The 11,062-nt window shown below is 49.0% G+C and overlaps 1 protein-coding gene across 3 annotated transcripts in view; it reads left to right on the forward strand.

The window, feature by feature from the left end:
* NACC2 (NACC family member 2) overlaps positions 1-11,062 on the forward strand; it is a 54,568-nt gene that overhangs the window by 20,816 nt on the left and 22,690 nt on the right. Inside the window, exon 1 of one of the 3 annotated variants that reach the window (XM_058038110.1) lies at positions 6,583-6,663. The exons of the other annotated variants lie outside the window; for them this stretch is intronic. The gene's annotated coding sequence lies outside the window, so the exon portion shown is untranslated. Of the gene's footprint in view, positions 1-6,582; positions 6,664-11,062 lie in introns of those variants that run through there. 3 annotated transcript variants of the gene reach the window in all.

Genomic DNA, 11,062 nt, shown 5'->3' on the forward strand with positions numbered 1-11,062 from the left:
GTGAAGAGGTCTCGAGGTGTGAGCAAGTGGCTGAGGCTTGGGACAGAGTGGATCTCGGGGTTTTATAGAATTGCTAAATGATTTTTTTTGAAAAGGACCTTAAAGCCTCATCCTATTCCATCCCCTTTCCACTGTCCCAGGGTGCTCCAAGCCCTGTCCAGCCTGGCCTTGGACACTTCCAGGGGTGGGACAGGACTGCTGCCTCAGCTCGTGGGACTGGTCCCAGCACAGTGATGGAGCTGGGAGCTGCTCTGAGCTGGGATCACAGGGAGGAGCTTCCATCTGCAGGCAGGGATTTGGTAAATTGGGCCAGGGAAATGCAAATCAAGTGTTGCTGTTTCTAAGGGCATCACCGTGAAAAGACTTTCACTGCATCAAAAAGCACCACAGCAATGAACTGGGGGGGGGACCTGGGGGGCTCCAGGGAAGGGTGGCCACTCCTGCCATCCTGTGCCATGGGTAAAAACCCTGTCTGGGATTTGTTAGAATTCCCAGAGCCACGTGCCAGCACAGCTCTGGGCTGGGGGCTGTGGCGTGGGCCAGCTCTGCATCCCCCAGCGCTGCTTAAATCACTAATTCAGTTCTGTCTGAGCAGCAGCCTAAACCAGGAATAAATGGACTTGGCTCCATAAACTTAGCACTTAAATATTTTCCCAGGCAGGGGAAAAAAAAAAACCACCAACATTTGCTTTCCATGCAAAACATATAAATCTTGGCAAAGTTCCCAAAGTTGTGTGTTTAACTGTTCATATCTGTGTGCTTGTAGGAGACAAGTGGTTATTCCCCAGCATAATTATTTTCCTTTTTTAAAAGGAAGCTGGAATGTTTGTGAGGAAGACATTTTAAGGCAGTGGTGGGGATGAAGGAGAGTGAGGTTGGATGGGGAAAGGAAGCACCTTCCCCTCATTCCCTCCGTGCCAGGACTAACCACAAATTCTGCTTTGACTTGCTGTGTTTTGGGGCTGTTTCTGCTTGTCTGATGAGCTCTAGTCAAACATGGATCTTGGTTTCTCTTTAATCTCACCCCAGTACAAGAGCTGTTAGTGGAGTTTATTGAAAGTTAAAATCGTGGATGCTGCATAAAACTCAGCTCTTCCCAAAGCCCTGCAGCAGGTGGATGCTCCTTTATTTCCTGCTGACCCCACTGTCATTATTCAAGCAGAGATAGATTTATTTTTGTATAAAATCCCTGCTTTTCAGGAAATCCCCAAGGAGATGCTGAGGAGACCCTTCCTTGGGGCTGGGGTGATGCACAGCTCACCCTGTCACCATCCTGTCCCCATCCTGGGGGTGCAGGTGGCACTGGGAATGGGGACAGGGGATGGAGGACAGGCTCTGTCCTGCCTGCAGGTTGGAAATTTTCCAGCACACTTGACCCTCCATGAGCCCTGAGTGCACAGAATCTGGGCAATGAACGCACTGTGAACACAACAGTGCATAGAATCTGGGGGATAAACCCACCCAAATCTCCTCTGCAGAGGGAAAAAACCCCCAAAACCATCCTGCAGCTTCTCCCCGGTGCTCTCTGTGCCTTGCTGTCCTTGCAGTCCCCCGTTCCAGAGCTGGAGACGTTGAATTTATTTGTGTTCTAACACCTCTTGTGTTTCATAACAGGAATCACTCCTGGGTTTGGCCGGGAGGCAGCGGAGCTCCCTGTAATCCAGGAGTGAATCAAAGCAACTTTTTACAAAACAAGATTCTCTCTCGCTGTTGCAAAAGAGCTTTGGGGAAATCTGGTTTTTGTGGTTAAGGATCTTACTCTTGATGCACAAGGAAAATTATGTGTAGCTTTTATTTGGCCCAAAGGATTCTTACAACATTATCCGTATTTCCTTTAATTTGTGGGATTTCTAGTAAATGGGCTTAAAAATAGGTCTGGGCAAGATGCCAGGGTACATAAGAAGAGCAGAAAAGCTTTGCAGGCTGTGAGCTGCTCGCTTTCACTTCTCCCTGGGTGCAGGCTGGGGGCACGGGGCGGTTGCTCACCTTTTGGGGTTAAATTTAATGATGTCTCTGGAATCCTTTGGAACTTGATATGGCAGGGAAAAAGATCTTTTAACTCTTTCTTAGAGCTAATGCAGTGTAGTTGCTGAGCTGGAATCCAGTCTGGGAAGGGGCAGGATGAGCTGCAGCACCAGGGGAGGGCAAGAATTGGGGAACCCTGGACCCATTCACTGATGGGATTTAGGGACCCTGGAAATACAAGTAGGAGCAGAATATGGCAGGAATGCGCTAATAGCAATTTTTATCCATGAATATTGAGGTGCTTTGCAGGTATAAAGTCTTCTGGTGTCTCTATGAGCTGGGGGAAGTGGGATCAGTTCATCTGTGCAGGTGCAAACACCTCACTCCTGTTTGCCCCAGGGGTGCAGCCTCGGCTGATGCCACACTTTTCCCCTAAAAGCTGATGAATTGGGTGTTGTTGCTTTTCCCTAAAAGCTGATAAATTGGGAGTTCTTGTTTTCCCCTAAAAGCTGATAAATTGGGAGTTGTTGTTTTCCCCCAAAAGCTGATGAATTGGGTGTTGTTGCTTTTCCCTAAAAGCTGATGAATTGGGTGTTGCTGTGGACCAGTCCTCCAGGGCTGTGGTGGTTGGACTCAAGTCCAGGAGCCCCTGCCAGCCCCACATCATTCCCCAGGATCCTTTCTGGGGGTGGCAGGTGCCTTTGCTGCAGCTGCCATCCAAAGGGCTGATATTTGGGATGTGTCTGGAGAGAGCACAGGGCTCACTGATGCCAAACCTTTCCCTGGCAGGGGTGGAATGGGGTCCTGAGCCTTTTCCACAGGACTGGTGTCCCATTGTGAGGCAGCTCCTGCCTCTGAGGGCTCTTCCATGTTCCAGGAGAAAGCACAGCAGAGAGGAACAGCCTGTGCTGCCTCTGCCTGCTTTTGGTACATTGTGAGCAGGAATTGTTTGTTTCCTTCTGGACACGGAGCTGCTGAGTGCCAGCACCCCAAAACTTCCCTCATTTCATTAAACCCGGAGACCGAGCAGCTCCCAGCCCCAGGGCTTTCTCCTTCCCTCTCCCAAACCCAAAGCCTTGACCTCCAGCCAGCGCAATTAGCACAAGTTCAGGTTTGAGCTGATGTTTCAAATTTGCCTCCTTTGCCTGAGATCAGCTTTCCCAGGCACCCCGGAGCAGAAGGATCCTGGTGTTCCTCCAGAGAGCAAGGTTAAATGGGCAGCTGCAGCCCAGCCCCGTGGGAAGGGCAGGGCAGGGTTTTGGGGTGGTTTTGGGGAGATGGGCTGAGTCCCTCACCAGAGCTGGGGCTGGGATGTGTCAGCTCCTCTTTGAAAACAGACAGTGTGAGCTCCTTTGATTTTTCTTTTTAAAAATAATTGGGTTTGTGAGCATGATTGGGGAGGGGGGGGGAGGTGTTTAAAAATTTTTAACTGAGAGCCAGCAAATTTAATATTTTCTGTGTCTTGGCTGTGTTGTGATTTACATTTGATTTTAGGCGTAATTAGAAATGCAAGTGGAGCGCTTTGTGTTTTACCTCTGCTCCAACTATTTATGGCATGATATGCAAATGAAGCAAGCTATGAATATTAAAGATTAGAGTGTGTTACAAAGTATCACTGTCTTTAATGAGTTGGGTAATGGGCACAGGCTCTGGAACATGGAGGGATCGGCGCTGCGTGCCGGCTCGCCCGGCTCTGGTTGCATCCCAGGAGAGCAGGGCTGGGATTTAAAGGCTCTCCAGCCCCTCTCGGCTGCAGTAGGTAGGTGAGATTCCCCAGCGTTCCCATGACAAAGGAGGCTGCAGCTGAGGGCTGCTGATGGATTATTTCAGCGAGGCTCTTGCAGTTCTTGTCTAGGTCAATCCGTTCCGTCTGCGGCAGCGCCGGCGATGGATGCGAGAATATGAAAGCGCTCGCCGACCTTTCAAGGTGCTTTGCAGCCATGGGAGGGAATCTTAAACACAAATCCTGCCAAAATGGAGCTGCTGCTCCCCCGGCACTGCCACCCCAAGGCGTTCCTTCAGCTGCTCCTCCGGGCTTAGGGAATTATTTGGGGGGTTATTGACACGTCTGAAGGAGCATCTCACCCACTGGAGAGCAGAGGGTGGGAATGGGGCTCCTTGGATTAACCCCTTCTGGGGGTAGGAGTCAGGACAGCCTGCTTTGAGCTTTAAATCAGTAACTGGGTTTAATTCTAAATCAGCAACTGGTTTTAGCCCTAAGTCAGTCACTGGTTTTAGCCCCGAATCAGTCACTGGTTTTAGCTTTAAATCGGTCACTGGTTTTAATTCTAAATCACTAACTGGCTTTAGCCCTAAACCAGGCACTGGTTTTAGCCCTAAATCAGTCACTGGGTTTAATTCTAAATCAGCAACTGGTTTTAATTCTAAGTCAGTTACTGGTTTTAGCCCTGAATCAGTTACTGGTTTTAGCCCTAAATCGGTTACTGGTTTTAACTCTAAATCACTAACTGGCTTTAGCCCTAAACCAGGTACTGGTTTTAGCCCTAAATCAGTCACTGGTTTTGGCCCTAAATCAGTCACTGGTTTTAACTCTAAATCACTAACTAGTTTTAGCTTTCAATCACTAACTGGTTTTAGCCCTAAATCACTAACTGGTGTTAGCCCTAAGTCACTGATTTGACTTAGCTCTAAATCGGTGATCTTATCTCTAAACCAGTGACTGATGTTATCTCTAAACCAGTGGCTGGTTTTATCTCTGGAGCAGCCTGGAGAGCTGTGAAAGGGGAAGGATGCTGTGTGTTTTGGGGTGCACACAGAGGCTCCATCCAGGGCTGCCCTGCTGGGATCCCTCTGGGATGCTGGGGGGCTGCAGGAGGGGGGAAAACCCTGCCAGCTGCAGAAAGCAATGGGTTTTATTCCAAATGGGGCTTGGGGAGGGTGGGTGGTGGGGAGGGAGAATGAAGCATGCCCCAGGGAGCGTGCTTTTCAGATTTGAGGTATTTAAATTACAAATTTTGATGAGGAAGATTGTCAGCAGTATTCAAAACAGTGCTTAAATTCTTTTGAAACACTGTCGAGCTGTGCTGTGGCAGTTGAAAAGTTTGGCACACAAGAACTTGGCCCAGAAGTTGCTGCTTGGGTTTTTTTTTTTTCCTTTAAAACTCAATTCATCTGTATTCAAGTATCCCACATGCTTAAGGAAAAATAACCCCACCAGGCTCATGCTGGTTTGAGACAGACCCTTGCCTGCAGGAGAGGCTGCAGAAGTGATTGATCTCTAATATTAGAGGCTTCTGTGTTGGTTAATCAGCATTAATAAGTATTTATACTTGGAAAGAAGAAAGGGTTTTGCAGCGTTTGTGTCTGCTCATGAAAACAACCAGCAAACTAAACTGGGGTTTGGCATTTTTTGTGTTTCACTGGATTTTGAGTCCATATGAATTACATAGCCATGTTTATATTTTGGGGGGTTTGTTGGTGTGGGACCAGCTCAGGTTGTGAGCACTGGGGAGACTTTGTCACTCCAATCTCTGACCTCTCTCTGCTGCAGAGATTAAAAAAAAACAGATTTTAGGGGGCTCTCCCAGCAGCTCAGAACTTGTCAGATATTGGTGGACATAGTTTAGCACATATAATATATATACATAAAACCAATATATTGATCATACATCACCTATATTATAACATTTCATATCTATAATCATCAGCAGTGCATATATAATACAATATTCTGGGCTGCAGCGTTGTCTGGGGGTGGTTTAGGGTGTGATGCAGAAATAGGCACATTCTGAAGCTTTGGGCACAGTGTGTTGCCCCCAGTGAGGGGTTTTGCTGCAGGAGGAGAGAAGGCAGAAATGAAAACTCATGTACTTAATGCTCCTGGAAATAGGGATCAGTCTGGTTTTCCCCCCAGGGAAATGGGGGACAGGGAATTCTTTGCTGGACTACAAACAGTAAATGCAATATATAACAAAAGCAGATTTTTTTAGCACTGTCTGGGCAAAATTGGTGTCAGGCTGGGGGTGGCCACCTCGTGTCACCGATTTTGGATTTCTCAGGGGTTTTGCTGGATGACCAAGCCCCTCATTTTTGAAGAAGCTTCTGTGCAGTCTCGTAGTTGCCTGTCTGAGCCCAGAAGCGCAGAGTTAAATTTCTGCAGTCTCCAACTCCCCTTGTCTGCAAGCTTCTCTTTCCATTAAAGATCAAGCTCAGATGCAATTGTAGCTTTGCTTTATTGAGTATTAAAAGTTTAATGCATAAATGTCTCCCTTCACCAGAACTTTTTGGCAGCCCTGAAATTCCTGCAAAACCACAAAGATCCCAATTGCTGCACGGGCTCAGCTGCCCTTGAAGGGTTAATTATACTATGTCTTTTTTTTTTTTTTAAGCAGGGAGAATAAGCTGTAGCCAAAAGTAAAAGTCATTAATTTTAAGACAGAGATGTAAGCAAAGTTTCCTTCCCCTCTGCAGGTTGGTCAGGGTAGGCTATGCAGTAATTGAAAAGTAAAGGCAATTGAATTACAGGCTCCTGTCCAAACCGAGTGCGATTTCTTCTTCTTCTTCTTTTTTTTTTTTTTTTTTTACAACCTCCATTGCATCAGAACTAGGCAGTATTCCTGATGTTCTCATGTGTGTTAATGCTGACTCACAGACTAACTTGCACAAGAAAAAAAAACACACAGGCAGCTCCACCATACTAGGTAATGAGCTCTAGCGAGAAGCAGCGTCTGATGTTTTGTAAGCTTTTTTTAATTGACCTTTTAAGATATTTACTTTATTTTAAAGCTTTCTGTTCCGTAGTGGCACGGTGCTAGGACTGAGTCATGCATGTTATATATTGCTAGCTCTGCTGTTGTGTACCAGGAGTGAGGAGAATAGGATTCAGCATGGCACTTGTCTTTTTTGATGTGTTACGGATGGGAATTAGTGCTTGTGATGGGATGCTGCAGGCAGGGTGATGGGGTGCTCTGTGCTTTCCTGTGGCCATAACTTACTCGGGGTCTTGACTTTTTATTAGATGGCAAAATACTCCGTTCTGCAGAATAATTGTATTTTCTAGCCATGTCTCTCTCCCTTCTCCCTTCCCCTTGCAGCAATCTGAGAGAGAGAGAGAGAGGGGAAAAAAAAATTAAAATGTTGCATTTTCTATTTTTGCTTCTCTTTGCTTTGAGAGCTCTTAGGATCAGTGTTAGGGAAGGGGGAAAGAGAGGAAAAAAAAAAAAAAAGCCTAATGAAATAATAATGGCAAAAGCACGCTTTGCCTTGGCTGAATGACGGCACTTTGGGAGCTGCTGCCGGGTGGGTGACCTCGAGGAGCCGCGGTGCTCCCGGGGACGGTGACTCACCTTGCAGCAGGACAGACGGACAGAGCCGGGCTGCCGGGGAGGGACACGGGGCTGGGCAGGGTCCTGCAGGGAGACCCTGGGGACTGTGGTGGGGGACTGGAGAGACCCTGGGCACTGTGGTGGGGGCTGGAGAGACCCTGGGCACTGTGGTGGGGGCTGGAGAGACCCTGGGCACTGTGGTGGGGGACTGGAGAGACCCTCAGTGATGGGCACTGGGGAGAGACCCCCGGGGCAGTGATGGGGATTGGGGAGAGACCCTGGGGACTGTGATGGGGTCCCTGCAAAGAGACCCTCGGGGCAGTGATGGGGGACTGGGGGAGACCCTCGGGGCTGTGATGGGGGACTGGAGAGACCCTTGGGATTGTGATGGGGATTGGGGAGAGACCCTCGGGGCAGTGATGACGGATTGGGGAAAGACCCTCGGGGTAGGGATGGGGTCCCTGCAGAGAGACCCTCGGGGCTGTGTCAAGGATTGGGGAGAGACCCTCGGGGCTGTGGTGGGGGACTGGGGGGGACACAGGGCTGTGCAGGGTCCCTGCAAAGAGACCCTCAGGGCTATGATGATGGGGAAGTGGGGGAGACCCTCAGAACTGTGATGGGGATTGGGGGAGACCCTCGGGGCTGTGATGGGGAACTGGAGAGAGACCCTCGGGGCTGTGCCAGGGACTGGGGAGAGATCCTCAGGACCTTGCAGGGGGACTGGGGAGAGACCCTCGGAGCTGTGCTTGCACCAGGGGGACACTGGGCTGTGCGGGGTCCCTGCAAAGAGACCCTCAGTCTTGTGATGGGGATTGGGGAGAGACCCTCGGGGTTGTGATGGGGAACTCGGGGAGAGACCCCCGAGACTGTCATGGGGTCCCCGTAAAGAGACCCTCAGGACTGTGCCAGGGATTGGGGAGAGACTCTCGGGACTGTGCTGGGGTCCCCGTAAAGAGACCCCTTGGAGCTGTGCAGAATGACTAGGAGATACCCTGGGGCTGTTCTGGGGTCTCCACAAAGAGACCCTTGGGGCTGTGCCAGAGGATTGGGGTGAGACCCTCGGAACTGTACCAGGGTCCCCATGGAGAGATGCTTGGGGCTGTGCCAGGGTCCCTGGGCAGAGACCCCTCAGGGCTGTCCTGGCATCCATCCCTGTGCCTGTGCCAGGATCTTCAGAGAGACCCCTCAGGGCTGTGCCAGCTCCCCACGGGAGATGTTTGGAGCTTGGTCCCCAGGGAGAGCCCCCAGGGCAGTGCCAGGGTCCCAAACTGAGCACCCAGTCCCCATCCCCTGGCAGTGGGGCTGCCCACACCTCCTGAGCTGCGCCATCAGCAGGATTTTAATTCACTTTTCCACCTTTTTCCCCCCGCCCCGTTTTCCCCTGCCCAGCCTCTGGGGCTGCACTTTGTGTGTGAACTCTGGAGCCGTGGTGGCTCCGTGCTGCGTGTCTGCTGCGTGGGGGCTGCCCGTGTGTTACTGAGTAATATTTGCAAATTCACTTTCTGCTCTTAATAAGGCAGAAATAATCTTCTTTCACCCATTGCCACTGGCTGCTACACTAAAAATAGGGTCTGTCCGCGCCGCTTGCCACTTGCAGCATTTCAAAAATAAATACTTTGGAGCTGCAGATACCAGTGCTGCAGGAGAGGAGGCTCATTGCCATTTGATTACTGAACTTAACCTTGTTTTCTCCCCCCTGTGCAGGAATCCAGACCCGTGCTCCAATCCCCCTCCCTTCCCCTCCTGGGTTTTCTCACCTGGAAAGGGGATGCTCGGTTGTTGGGGTGGGGGTGCAGACTTTGCTTTTTGGCTTTTTGGCTCCCTGGCACGGCCTGTGATGCAGAGGTGGGGGGAATATGCTCAGCCTGGACCTGAAGTGCATTTTATTTGGCTGTTTATTTTATTTAACTCTTTAGTTTACCAAACTATTTTATTTAAGTCTCTATTTTATTTGAGGCATTACAGCATCTCCGTGCTCGGGCAATGATGACACTTGGCCACCGAGTTTGCAGTGAGCTGTTGCATATTTTCCCCTGGGTTTTTACATTTCCTTTGCGTTAAAAAATGGGGAAATAACCCCCAAAACCCTGCAGTGAGAGCAGGGCAGGTGCCACCCCCGTGCCTGGGGGATTGGGTGGCTTTGGGGACCCCCTGCCAGCCTCAAATCCAAGGGTGGGATTTTCCTCCCCTCTCTCCTCATTTACAGAAGAAAGGGAAGTTTCCTTTGACCCTTTGGGGCCTTCAAGGGCAGGACTTTTCAGCTCTTTTCTTTCCTGGGGCTTTGGCTGCTTTGTCTCCCACCCCCAGAGGGTCCCTGTCCCTTTGTCCCTGTCCCAGCTCACCTTCCTGGGGAGCTGCAGGATTTTTGGGGGGCTTTGGGGGAATGATTCTCCACCCAGTCTCTCTGTTGTTTGGCTGAGAAAAAAAAAAAAAAAAAGCCAATTTAAATACATTATCTAATTATTTCTGATTACTCCTGGGGGAGCTCTGATGGCAGCATCTCATTCTAGGTCGATGCTTTTTCCCTTTGTTGCTGTCGCCTCGCCCTGACCTTTCAGGCCTCAGAGCAGGGAATTAGTTTGGAAAAGAGCAAACCTGCTTTTCTTCTTTCCCCCAAAGCAGATGAATGCAGAAACTGAGAATTCCCAAACTCTCCTGGAAGTTGTCTCAAATAACAGCTGCATTTTTTATGAACATCTTGTGACAAAGGCTATGACTTTACAAAAATCAGGCAGAGATGTACAAATTATCCTCCTGGAGAAAGAGGCTGCCATCAGAAAACAAAAATGATGTTTTTGCTTGAATGGTCACATATGTAAAATGATCAAGGTGGGGGATGTTTGTCTGGTTTTAATCCAGTTTTATCCAAGTTTTCCCATTTGGAGATGTCCTGTTGATGGTCTGTCACCTGTAGGACACTCCAGGCCAAAGGGGACTGGATTTTTTGGGGTGATGGTCATGCTGGGGGCTCCTCCTGCACCTTGGGACACAGCTCAGCTTGGGAGATGAGATTGGAAATATACAGTTTACATCTGTAATTGCAAAGGTCATTTCTCCTGCAGCACAGCTCTTCCTGTGTCAGATGGGCTGAAGCCATTTCAAACCCTTCAAAGGTCTCTTGGTGCTCTATTTAAAAGAAAAATGATCATATTTAATAGAGGGATTTTAAAGTTAGAAATTATCAAGCTTTATTGCATTTGCTGTCTAATCACAGTAGCTTTTTGTTGCTGTTGTTTTTAGGGAATGCGAGGTTTGGTGCTGAGCAGGTTCTCCTGGGCTTTCAAGACTGTTTTATTTTATTTCTTCACGATTTGGGGTTTTTGGTGGTTTTGGGTTGGGTTTTGGGAGGCTTTTTTGGTGTATTCTGGTCATAAAAAGGAAGGGGCAGAGGGAGGAAGAAGGGAATATTCCAGCAGTCCTGGCTGATGGTTTATTGGGGTGGTTTGGGCTTCTTCAGCTTCCTTGTGTGGCTTTGCTGTGTTCCTTGATGCTCTTCCTAAACCAAGCTGTTACTTCCCCCCCATTTCCCTGGGAACTGCATTTTGGGAGGGACCAATTGTGTGCAGCATCTCCTGAGAGGTTTTATCTGAGTTTTGCCGAAGATTTGGGATGCTGGGGCACTTGGTTGCTTCTCCTTGGCTTAAAACATTCCCTAAACCAGCCCAGTTTGGTGCCTTTAGGGGGAGACAGGGGTTCCTCCCGACAATCCTGTTTGTTTATAGAGCAAATTCTAAGTAATATTAATAATTGATATTTATTTTAAGTTTGGCTTGTTGTGTGCTACCGAGCTGTCCTTGGCTGGTCCCACACAT

This window comes from Melospiza georgiana, chromosome 20 (assembly GCF_028018845.1).
Source record: "Melospiza georgiana isolate bMelGeo1 chromosome 20, bMelGeo1.pri, whole genome shotgun sequence".
Classification (NCBI taxonomy): Eukaryota; Metazoa; Chordata; class Aves; order Passeriformes; family Passerellidae; genus Melospiza; species Melospiza georgiana.